Source organism: Urocampus carinirostris, chromosome 3 (assembly GCF_059441175.1).
Source record: "Urocampus carinirostris isolate Australia breed hairy pipefish chromosome 3, RoL_Ucar_1.0, whole genome shotgun sequence".
In the NCBI taxonomy this organism is placed as follows: Eukaryota; Metazoa; Chordata; class Actinopteri; order Syngnathiformes; family Syngnathidae; genus Urocampus; species Urocampus carinirostris.
The window spans coordinates 15,754,477-15,767,739 of NC_142351.1; the positions used below are offsets into that span (position 1 = coordinate 15,754,477).

The following is a 13,263-nucleotide window of genomic DNA, read 5'->3' on the forward strand; positions in this document are numbered from 1 at the left end:
ACACAGAAGCAGCCCTGGGAGCCAGAAAGGATGCAAAGAAAGCCTGAATGGCAAAACGGGACACAAAGGAATGAATTAATCTACACACCATTCATCAGCCATTTTCTCACAATTCACACCCACTAATATAATCCATCCTCGCAGGAAATTAGCCCCTTCTACATCTCAAGTCCCTAGAGGCATCATCCCCCAAAAGTGTCACATCTAGTGACATATTGTAAACAAAAATAAAATGATATACATGCATCAATAACTACAAAAAATGCCCTTTGCTATGTTCAAGCTTCTTCCTTCTTTTTGATTAATAGAATGTGACATCGAGTGGCAAAGTGTGGGTGGAAAAAATGCTGGTTTTGTTCAGAAAGCAAGATAGCTTGTCAGGAGAGAGTGATTACTGCAACATTAGGTTGCATGGAGTGCAAAAGGCCCCCCATTATAAATGACATAATTTATTCAAGTTTACAGAGCAAAAGAAAAGAAAACACACAACCTTAATGATAAAATTAACAGTATGTGTTTCTGTTTTTGGGGCCCGTTGGTAAAAATGTATGAAATTATATTGGCATTTCACTTTAAGCCTCAACTGTGGTCACAATTTTCCTTGTTTCACAATATATCATCACAGACTTGTAGGGAACAACTACTCCGGATAGCTTCAAATCTAGCTCAATCTACTAGCTATCCAAGTACAAGTTCAAAACCTGCAGAAAAGTTTTTCACTGTCCTTAAAAATAAAAGTATCCCCAAAATATACATCTGCCTTTTTCCCCTCACTGTACTGAGGCACAACATAACATACCAATCACAAATAAAATCATAAATTACAGATCAAGTATAGTCAAGTTGTACACTGGTCATTTGAAAAATCTTAGGTCATTCTCCTCAAAAACCTATTGAGAAAGATGAAGACACTTTAACAGAACCACATTTCTTACATTTGGAATCAATCATATTTCTGAAATAATCATCATTACTCAACAAAGGACACTATAGCCATAGCGTTAGCACAGTGTCATCCACTTTTGCAATGTTCAAACTTTTAAATTGCTGACAAAAATAGCAAGAATGGTGATAAGGGAAGCAAGAGGTAGGTATAACGGAGTTACTTGACTAAGTTTGGGGAAAATTTGTACTTCTAGTATTTTTAAATCCCTAATCTTTTACTTTTAGGGGAGTAAATTTGTGATATTAGGCAACATTGAAGTTGTTACTTTGTAACTTAATAAATCACCTCCACTTAGTACGCGCCTGTCTGTCTCCGCTAAGGCGCATTTATTTTGACGCAGTACTCCGCCAGGCTCAACCATGTTTAACCAATGAAACCTAGCAGCCTCGTCATGTGACATATTCAACTCCAGCAGGGGAAATTTTGTTCACAGTTGAAACAGATCGAAAATGTAGCTTAGCAATAGCGACTATGAAAACACAGAAGAGGTGCACCCTGGCCTCATATCAAAAGCATGTTCCCCTTAAAATGGGTGCAAAACACCGGCTACAATATGCAATGTCTCATTTGTTCAAGTTTATGGGCTAGCTTGTTGTTCTGCTTGCTGTTAAAACAAGTATTGGGGCTTTAAATGTGCTACTCGGCGCTGCATGTGCTTAGTTTGTTTATTTAATTTATAATATTTTAATTTTATTGTTTATTAAAGCACCTAAATTTACGTTGATTGTTTCAATCTACTTTTCAATTAAATGTATTTATTTTATTGGATGGACTTTGATCATTTGAGGATCTGATTGGCTAGTTTTGAAACAAATCAAGAAATACGCAGTTGCTACAGTTAGTCAGTACATCAGTAATTTTTTCACCAAGTACTTTTTTACTTTTACTCAAGTAAGTATTTGGATGGCTTCTTTTACTTGTACTTGAGTAATATTATTCTGAATCAACAGTACTTTTACTTGAGTACAAGTTTTGGCTACTCTTCCCACCTCTGGCCTCTTGCTTAATCACAGGCAACGTTTGACCGTCTTTTGTCTGTGAAAATTGAGAAAATAATTATTTTGGTTGAAGGGTCCAAACTTTTTTTCCAGTAGGAAATACATTTATATATTATGCATTGTTTGGAATGCAAAAATTGATACAAATTAAGAATTTTCAACTTTTGAAGTATGTTCGTAAAATTAATATGAAGGGGGAAAACTGCTGCACAATGGGTATTAATCTAGGGGGAGTGATACCTTTATAGTTTAGTAGACTCTCAAAATAAGGAGAGAATACATCAATGGATTTTGAACTAACAAAGAAAGCATGAGAGGACTTTACAAAATCCCTCGCACTGCCAAATTCCAAATAGGTTCTTAAAACCCCTTACCTAAGCCTTTTCTTTTTATTAGATCTCCTAGGTTGAAAAAAAAGAGATCTGCCCTGAGAGGTGTGGATATCAAAGAACAGCATCATCATTGGCCGTTAGTGACAAAGATGTAAATGGTGCATCATAGTCAAAACAACAAATTGGAATCATATGCAATCTCCTCTGAGCTGTCCAATATTAATAACAGAAACAAGCAGAATACACTTTGACGGAGTTTGGTAAGTATATGGTCTGAGGACTGCAAATAGATTTAGGACAGTAGTTTAGTTGTCCCAGGTGTAAACTTAGCATAATGCTAGTTTGTGGTGGATCCTTTTTTGTCTTTAGACCAAAAAAGACTTTGACATTATATTATTCAACAAAAGCCGTCGCATTAGCACAGCGTCAGACAATGTTAGAGGCATTGTAAACAACAACAACAACAAAAATACATAGAAGGGCCTGGTCTAAGTGAACCAAAGCCAGTCCCTTCTGGGTGTGGTAAAAAGGGTCTATATTCAACAACTAACCACAGGGTGGCGACGAGCACACGACAAAACAGAAGCAAAACGCCTGAAAAAAAAAAAAACCTACACGCTCTTCTTCACACAGATTTTACATAAATGCATGCATTAATGTGAAACTGAATGCCTTATTGTCAAAAGTCAAGTCATGTTTATTTGTATAGCCCTTAATCACAAAGAGTCTCAAAGGGCTGCACAGGCCACAGATTATTGCAAACCACAGACTAATATTACACCATCCCCTGATCTAAAACCTAAATGAGGGCAAGGAAAAACTCAAAACCTCAACATCAGGTAAATGAAGAAACCTTGAGAAGTTAGACTGTCGAAGAGACGGGAACAAGATAAACTCCCGCTTCTTCTTTGTTTTTCTCAATTGTTTTAGTTGTTATCTTCATTTCATTGTAACCCTGTATTTTGATGAACAGAGGGGGAAAAAAATTGGATTGTCAATGAAATAATCAATTGATCAATCAATATCACATCTGCATATTAAATACCTTGTTTATTAAGACATATTGTAATAATGAATCTGCAGTCTATTCTAATAAGCTAGCTTACACAAAGAGCCTTTTAACAAGGTCCTATTGTACCACTGCACCGTTAAACTGCAGCATTCTGACACGGCCTGATAATGAGCAATGCAGCTTAGGGAGACCCCGCCACCCCCGCCGCCCATCCTCCTCGCCAGGACTGGCCCAGTCAATCACTGATAAACTGCCCGAAAGTATCTCGCCATCACCTTCCCTGAGTGATGTGCAGTGCATAAACACATCAGCTGCCCTTATCCTGCCATTCCGCGATCTCAAAGAGTACTCAGGTTGTAGACCGCTTAGAGGACTGGACAACAAAAGTGGGAGCCCATATGTGAATGTTTATGGTTTACCAAGCGGATTGTAACTGGTCCTCACTTCAACAGGACTATCCAGGCAATACATCATATACCAGGCTAGAAAATCCTGGTATTGCGGATTACTTTCTGCAGCTTCGCTACTTTGCGGATTTTCACTGCGCGTTGTGTTCTCGGCAGATAACCCACAGCAAATGCTATCACTGGAGGGCTGGGTGTGTGTTGGGAGAGCATGACTGTGTGTGCAACTGTGATAGGCTAAGGTCAAGTCAAGTCATTTTTATTTGTAAATTCATTTTAATTGGATGTAGTCACACACCCGTCATAATTTAAAGTGCTACCAGTTGGCCTCAAGTCATGTTTTATAACTCATTAATGATACTCTGGCTATGATTCTCTGGTACAACTCTAGTCAAGTCAAGTCATTTTTATTTGTATAGCCCTTAATCACAAAGAGTCTCAAAGGGCTTCACAGGTTATCACACAGACTATTTTTTCAGACTATTATTACACCATCCCCTGATCTGGAACCAACATGAGGGCAAGGAAAAACTCAAAAACCTCAACATGAGGAAAATAAAGAAACCTTGAGGAGGGACCGCACATGTTGCATCCCCCTTTCAGGATTACCAGACAGCAAAGGATGTTGCAATCACAAATAATACAGAGATAAGCTGTCAGTCATATAGCCCGGGCGGGCAGGCGGGCGTACATGTCGATGTGTCCAACCACCCAAAACAAACTGCAAAGTACAGCTACAGCTAGTATTTTAGCGGCTTGTTACATTGAAAAGAAATTCATCAATAAAATCGGTCTCTGAGGAAAGTCAGAAGAGTGCAAAGAAATGCTGATCACCACAGGGTGCCCTGTGGATTGTTATCTGGTCCAGGAAGAGAATGAGGCAGCATCAGTAGAAAAAGAAAAGAAGTGGCTGCCTGCCGGTGCGGCCTACTAGGTAACACCCTTGCCAAGACTGTATCTCACCAATGCCAGATCCATTACTCAAGAAACGGAAGACTACAACTCATTGTAAACTGCTACATTTGTGACTCTTGTATTTTAATCATCACGGAGACCTGGCTCAACCCAAGGATCCCTGATGCGAGCATGCTACTAGCAGGTTGCTCTCTATATGACTTTCTTTCACTGAGAGGAGAAGCCTTGCAATTTCATGGTACTTCCGTATAATGAGTATTAATGACAATAAAGGCCATTTTTTTAACAGGAGTTCTCTTTTCTCTGTTTTTATTTGTAGATCTATAGATGTTATTTTGTTACAGTGGCATATATTATATGTTACTGATATCCAATTAAAAAAAATACATGTTTCTACTTTAAGGGTTTTGACTATAGCGGGACTTTTTTGGAACGTAGCCCTGCCAAAAGCAAGTTATTACTGTGTAACTGAGCATTTTATTGATCCAGAATATGTGCAAAAGTTTTAATACACCAAAATTATAATATCTAGCTAGGACGCTATTAAGTTTATTTCGAGTACAAATTGTGAAAAAAGAATTCAATATGCTCAATCTGCAATGTTTGCAACCAATTAGGTAGCTTTGCCAAACGGTAGTTGTCTGCCCCCCCATTGATCATCCTTACAAAAATTTGAGGGACAGAATGTGGATAATCAAGGAGAAGAAGATTAGTTCGATGGCACAGGGAAAACATTGGCACAATATTTGTAGCTCGTTGGAAGTTGGAGTTTTACTACAAATTTTAAAGCTGCAGGTGTCAAGCTTTATAGCAGGGGTGTCAAACTCATTTTAACTTGGGGGCCACACGTTGGAACTAACTTTGTCTCGGGGGCCGGAAGGGTATATTAGAGAGAAAGAAGAAAAGAGAAAGAAGTAAGAGAAAGAGAGGGAGAGAGAAGTAGAGAAGGTGGGACAAAGAAAGAGAGAAAGGGAGAAAGAGAGAAAAAAAGCAAGAGAGAGAGAGAGAGTGAGAGAGAGATGAAGCATGAAAAACAAGAGATAAAAAGAGAAATAGTGAGAGAGGGGAAAAAATGAGCAAAAGAGAGAAAGGAGAAGCAAAGAAAGAGAAGGAGAATGGAAGAGAGAGAGAGAAAGAGAGAAAAGGAAAAAAGGAAGAGAGCAAAAGAAGGTAAAAAGACCAAGAGGAACAAAGAAAGAGAAAAAAAAGAGAGAGAGAGAGAGAGAGAGAGAATGAGTGAGTGAGAAAAAGGGAGGAAGAGAGAGAGAGAGAGAGAGAGAGAGAGAGAGAGAGAAGGGAGGAAGAGAGAAAGAGAGAGAGAGAGAGAGAGAGAGAGAACAGTGTCTTTGTTCGAGGCACCTGGCTTTGGCAACATCAAGTTGACATATTTCAACCTGCAGCTTGTTTTTCTCTTGCGCTTCTTTGAGTGTTGTCTCGCGGGCCGGATTCAATCCTTTAGCGGGCTTGATCTGGCCTGCGGGCCGCCTGTTTGACACCAGTGCTTAAAAAGGGACAGCATATTTTATTTTACCACAAGATGTCACCTGTATTGTGTCGTGCAGCAAAAAAAAGCTAGCAATCAAAAGGAAACAATACAAACTACAGTGACTCAAAGAGCGCCATTTCTATCCCATGTTCTTGCCCAGGTAGGTTTTTAGTTTTTGGGTTCCTGTAGTAGCAAGATGCCAGATAATTATGTCAGCTCCTGCTAGCTGAGGCTCATGTTATATAAAATATAAATGTCTTGACTTACAAAATGTTTTCTTTCAATTGAGGTTTTCATGATAGGGCATACAATTTTGCTCATTTTTCAAATGTTTTTATTTTAATAAATGAAGTTTTAACCACTAGGGGGCTCTAAATAACACACACTGTTCCTTTAAACCTTTATTGAAATTCAAAGGATGTGATTGAACTGACGCCACTAACCGACTAAACGCTATCCGGTGCAATGATAGTTCATGTATTTTTGCTTCATCCAAAATATGTATTTAAATCATGGTAGATATCATGTGTAGAGGTGTTTTTGCACCACTAGGAGGCGATAAATAATTCACACTGTCCCTTTAAAGCAGCTTAAGTTAAACTAGAACTTTTGCTAGCTTGGAGTTGAATTTTAAAAGTGCTTTATATCTTGAGATAGACTAGGACTAAAGTTTCACTCAAGAGTTAAAGCTGACGATGATTTAAGTCTATCGGTAAAGCTGGTTTAAAAGATTTTGTTTTGAGTTTAATTTCTCACTCAAATTAAAACCCTGAATTTATTATCAATTTTAAGCTTCCATTCTAACAAACAATCTTACCGACCACAGTCGGTGTTTTATAAAAAATGAATGAACAATTAATAATGCGAATCAATATCCTCAGAATAGGACCAGAAACAAATTTGAGTAGAAAGCTAGATTTATTATTATGAAGATCCGAGAGATTGTGTGTTTCGTCGTCCTTTGTATGAATAATTTCAAGAAATGAGTCAGTGTGAAAAATTGAGTCTTTCATTAAACAGTGAATCACATATTGGTTGTTTTTGACTTATTCCGCTCAAAAGCTAGCAACAAAAATAGAAACAAGCAATGAATAGGAAAGGAATAAACTAGCCAGTTCAACTTGATGTTACTGTTTAAGTGCACTGTGTTGTGTGTATTGTTTGGAAAAGTGATGTACAAGCAGGGTTGGGTAGGGTTACTTTAACTGGAATACTTTCAATTACTTTTGGATTACTCCAATACCAAATATGCTAATAAGAGACAAAAGAAACTAAATATGAATAAAATTACTAAATTTTGTGCAGGCTTGGGGAGTAACGGAATACATGGAACAGCAAAAATGATTTTTGCAAGCTGTTTGCATTTATTTTCATTTTGTTTCTGTCGCATTTTATGTTAGTTTTGCCGGAGATCAAAGAGATCAAAGCCAGGAAAGAAAGCTTACCAAGTGTTGAGAGTCATCATTTTATTCATATTTAGTTTATTTTGTCTTTTATCAGCATATTTGGTATTGGAGTAATCCAAAAGTAATTGAAAGTAATCAAGTTAAAGTAACCCTAGTTACCCTACCCTACCCTGCAAATAAACATGACTTGACTTGACTAACTGAAGTAGGGATTCTCCATGAGACAGCTGAAAAATGCCTTGGGAAGTTTCCCCCCCTGGTGGCCAATTCAGGCAATATCCACATTTGCAGACTGAGGGAGAAGCAAATGAGGAATAAACCGCAATTTTATTTGTTTTTTACTTTATTGAAGACAAACACAGCCTGTGCTTTAGGTTGGACATGTATATTAGCATCCCAGCATGCAGTCGTCAATGTTTCTCAACCTTTTTTGTGGATATGCGCTGGTCAACTTTTTTACAGTTACAAATAAATAAATGCATTAAACAATAAACGCTAATACTTCCATAAAAATTGCAATTAAAATTTTAAAATTATCTGCCTAGTATTTAGATTTGTTTTCTACTTGTCCTGTATAGTTGGAGAAAATGCTATTTTAAAGGGATTGTGCTGTTTTGTGATTTTTTTTAAGTAGTAAAAACGAAAAATATTATTCTTTAAGGGACACTGAATAAAAAGGGTCACCAACCTGATTAAAGCTGAAAGCTTGTGTGACTGATTGGCACGAAGGGCTACCATTTTAATTTGCATTTCTAAAATGACTATCATGTTATTACAATGTTGTTAACTTGTTACTATATCATTATTCGGTTGTAATTATCGAGTTAACATAGGCTCAACCACTCAAACATTACGCCAGTTAGAAATCAAATTTCACAAAGACCCATTATTGGTGCGCTATTTTCAGAACCTGTCCAAGGGCTACCAGGTGCTCTTGGGCACCACATTTGAGAGACCCCTGTTCTGTCATATTTTACCAATAGATGTCTGTGTGCGGTGTCGTGCACCTGAAAATGAGTGCTACAGAACACAAGGAAGAATACAAACTACAAAGACTCTGAGTGATAAAAAAAATCCATTATTATACTTCGTTTTTGCCCAGCCTTTGCAGGATTTTTGGGGTATCCGTAGCATCAAGATGGCGGTCAAACATTTCATCTCCCTTTTGGTAAGCCTTATGTAATTTAAAATGAATACATATTTAAAAAAAACCTTCCTTTCATATAGTAGTTCGTGTATTTTTTCTTATTATTTAAATCAGTATGATTTTTTTTTTTAGTAAAATTAAGTTTTTTTTTACCAATAGAAGGGACTGTATAACACACAATGGCTATTTAAAGTTGGCAAAATTCTTAAAATATCTGACAGTATTGCTGATTTTAAAGATTATGTTTGTATTTATTTCTAGTGTAAAAAGCTCGACTCAGTAAGACAAGATATATATTTAAAATGATGCAAATTATGTGGGAATGGCCCATGGTATTTTTTTATTTTTTGCAGTGATGGTAAATGGTCTGCATCTATCTAGTGCTTTTCAGGTCACTGAAGACCTTTGCTCACTTAACCCATTGACACGCACGCTCACACACCGGTAGCGGCGTCAGCAATGCAAGGCCCAAGACCCACCTGCTTATCGGGGGCATTTGTGGGGCTGCAGTGGCTTAGGAGAGAGAGCTCGTCTTGGGATCAAGAGATCGCAGGTTCGATTCCCGGCTCCTCCGTGTTACATGTCGAGTTGTCCTTGGGTAAGACACTGAACCCCTAATGCCCCCAATAAGCAGGTTAGCGCCTTACATGGCTGCACGGCCGCTATTGGGAAATGTGAAGCACACTGTAAAGCGCTTTGGGAAGTCTTGACTTGAAAAGCGCTATATAAATGCAGATCATTTCATTTCATTTCATTAAAAGTTCAGTGTTAACCTCCTGAGCTACTGCCGCCCAGAAAGTGCTAGTATAGGTGATCAAATGCTGTGTTCTTTGGACTGATACTACTTTCGTATTTTGAAATTTCAAATACCCCTTAATAAAGCCTTCAAGTAACCCCATCTCAGAACCGTTGCATTTAGGGAGCGTGCAAAGCGAAAGCTCCATTTTCTTTCTACACTACCCACATGGCAGAGTGCAGCTGTTTAGCAGCCAGCCTCAGAGAAAACACGGAAAGCTAGGTAAAGCAAAGAAAAGACTGAATATCAAATGGGAGGAGGGTGGACTAAGGACGCTAAGGTGAATTCTGCCCACAATAAATTATAGGTTTGGCCTTTGAATGATATCGCAGACCACATGGAAGCAAGAATGAAAGCATACAGAATTCATTCCTCCAGCTGGTTCAAAGGGGCCACCATGCTGCGGCGTCCCGGCAGACTGTTATGTTTAAATGCCTTTTGCACGCTGAGGCTGAGAAGAGAGAGACTGATGTGATCCAAATCGGTGGGAGGAATCAACTCCTCATGCATGGAGTCAGCAAATTCAGCACACGCATCCATGAAAAAGGTGACGCATCCAACATGTAAACAGAAAATTCTCCTTGATGTGTGCTTGTGACACAAAGTCCTTCCTGATCAAGATATCTGCCGCTCCTGCCAGGGGAACAGCATGTTCTGGAAGTGCATCTGTTTGAAACGCTCTGCGCATCTGCTTCTGGCAAAGGCAGCGTCTTAGTGTGGTCTGTTCTGAGTCTCTGATGCATCAGCGCAAGCAGGTCCCCCGAGGAAATTTTAACTCACTCAGACGAGCAGCCGAGAGTGCGGCACATCCAGTCGGATGGATCCTCTTTTACTGTGACTGAGAAACTCCAATGTCCGGCTGTTAATATTTCTGAGACTGTCGACCCCCCGCCAAAGCCCAAGCTATTTTTGCAAATGTCAAAAGGCCCGTGCCACGTTAATACACGGGGTTGAAGGCAGGTTGCTAGATTAAGTGACGCTGACTCGCTTGACATCTCAATAAAAAGCTTGCTAACTTGCTTACGAAGGCCGGCAGCCCTGTGGCTCGCTGCGTAGCAAGTCTGGACATAAACAGATGGCAGGTGTTCTAGCCACTCTAAATCGGGACTGGCACAACAAATACCGTAAGTTCCGGACTATAAGCCGCTACTTTTTTCCCAAACGTTCAACCCTGCGGCTTATTCAGTGATCCGGCCAATTTATGTAATTTTTCTAACGGCCGCCAGCGGCGCTCGAGTACAAAAGGTAAGATTTAGACCGGTGGAATATGTGCGCCGAGGAAGACTGCCACTTCTTGGCTTGTGCATAAATTATATTAGCGTAAACATACCCTCATCATGCAAAATGCAAAAAGAAAGGCACATGACGCAGCTTTCAAGCTAAAAGCAATAGAGCAGTCCGGTAAAGAAGGAGGGAGCGTGTTGCAGACCCGTTTACTGTGTTGCAAGCGTGTTTCTACGTCTTTCTTTCTTTGTAAATATGTGTAACAATGTATAATATGTATTTGCAACTGTATATTTTTGTAATGTCTTTATTTCAGACACTTATTCTGATATGTTTCCCATGGGCAAATAAAAAAGAAGGGGCGAAAAAAACGCAGGCTGACGGGAAGTGGGAACTCACCGGTAAAGGTGAGCGTTTGTGGACACGGCAGACAATAGTGGATATATATTCTTCCCACCCTTACCTTTGGAAATATACACTTTTTTCCTTGGATTACTTTCAACGGGACCCGGACTCTGCAGGTCTGCATCAAACCTTAAGTACCGGTATTATTTTCCGTTCATTTTGCCGGCTGTGATTTTGGGACTGTGTACTTTTATGATGGACATTCAGTTTCAATCGCGGGACTTAGTCGGGTTTGGGTTAATTTTGTGTTTGTGTTACACTTTTTTAATGTGGGCGCATGCGGCTTATATACAGGTGCGGCTTGTGTAAGTACAAAATCGGTTTTCCTCTGAAAATGTGATGGGTGCGGCTTATTATCAGGTGCGCTCTATAGTCCGGAATTTACGGTAAGCACTTGAATTTTGAAAAACAAAACAAAAAAAAAACAGATGTGAAGGTAATCAGTTTACCATTTTATTACCTGTGCATGTGTGCATACACCCATTTCCAGCCTACGTCATCAATGTATTACATCAGGATGCATGCACATTAATGACCAAAAACCGTGGGAGTAGAAGTGCGAGTTTGAATAGAGCATGGGAAGATTTGTATGTTGAGTTTTTTAGTCAGGATTTTAAAACAACAACATGCCTTGTTGTTGTGAGTACGGGTGCAAAAATGGAAAATTAGACCTTTTTAAAAGCACAGTAGGGAGCCTGTGGCTGCAAACCGGTAGGAGAACTGACTGCATTGAGGACATCATTAGGAATGCCCACGTTTGTGACTGCCATAGTAAGTGTAAATAGGATTAGTTTCAGGGACTTGTAGGTTAGCTAACAATGACAACACCGGTTGCTATGAGTGGGTTATAGGGGGCCTCCCACTGAGGGCTTGTGTTCCCCTCTGGAAGCCTCATCTGTTTTTTGTCCGTAATATGCTGTCTCAGTCGGATGCGCAGATTATAATTCATGCGTTTTTTACCTCCCGTCTCGGATACTATAATGCACTGATCTCCGGTCACCCGAAGTCCAAAATCAAGAGCCTTCAGCTGGTACAAAATACTGCAGCGAGGCTTTTAACTAAGACAAGAAAGTTAGATCATATTACGCCGATTTTAGCTAACCTGCATTGGCTCCCTGTTAGCTTAAAATGTGATTTAAAGGTTCTGTTGGTAGTATACAAAATCATGCATGGACTTGGCTCCCTCATATCTTTCAGATTTAATTTCCCCCTATGCCCCGATCCGGAGCCTTTGCTCTGAAAATGCTGGTCTACTAATGATCTCAAGAGCCTAGAAGAGATCCGCAGGCTCGAGAGCATTCTCCATTCGGTCTTCGGTATTGTGGAAAGCTGAGATTCAATCTGCAACCTCAGTGGAAATGTTTAAATCTAACCTATGAATAACCTATTTTATGTTGACAATATCTGTGTATTATTTGCCCTCATGTATGTTTTAGATCAGGGGATGGTGTGGTTTGCAATAATCTGTGGTCTGTACAGCCCTTTGAGACTCTTTGTGATTAAGGGCTATACAAATAAACATGACTTGACTTGACTCGAATAAAGATGAGGCTACTATAACTTAGCTTTATCACACTTGGTTACAAACACAGAAAAGGAGTCTATTGTGTGCGCTCAAAAAATGTGTGCCTGGGTCAATGCGAGAAGGGGGTCACAGTTCCAGTAATCAATTGAATAAACAAAAAGAGAAATGTTTTTAAAGCAACAACATATAGTTCAGTGGTTAGCAGAAACAATTCCTTGTAAGATGGCATAAATGATAAACAAACTACTGTGCATATTTAAATATGGACTCATTCCTCAATAAACGATTACCCAGAGTCTTTCAGGGCCCTTCCCAGGAAAAAACAAAAGGGTTGGTTGGTCGAATGGGTACGAGTATAGGGCTTTCCAACATGTGTCTGTGCTTCAAAAATGATTCCATTACATCTTCGCAGCATTTTGCCCTCATGAATTGATGCCATGTGTGTTGACAGCAGGCTCCGTGCCAGCTCATGTGCCGGCAATGCAGTGCAGTGCAGACTCCACCTCATGCAATTGCATTAAACGTTGTGGGGGTTTAGTCGGAGCAGATTTGCAGTTATTGTGCCCAATTCATCTTCCCCGTACAAAGGCTCGGAGAAGGTTCCGTCAGCTGCAGTGACGCAGTTGCTTTTTCATCAGCATTGGCGTCGTTTGAGCAGGAGCACTGC

General features: G+C 39.5%; 1 protein-coding gene across 3 annotated transcripts in view; it reads right to left on the reverse strand.

Annotated features, from left to right (window-relative positions):
* Nucleotides 1-13,263, reverse strand: part of LOC148368920 (IQ motif and SEC7 domain-containing protein 1-like) — a 222,316-nt gene that overhangs the window by 86,856 nt on the left and 122,197 nt on the right. The window lies entirely within an intron of this gene.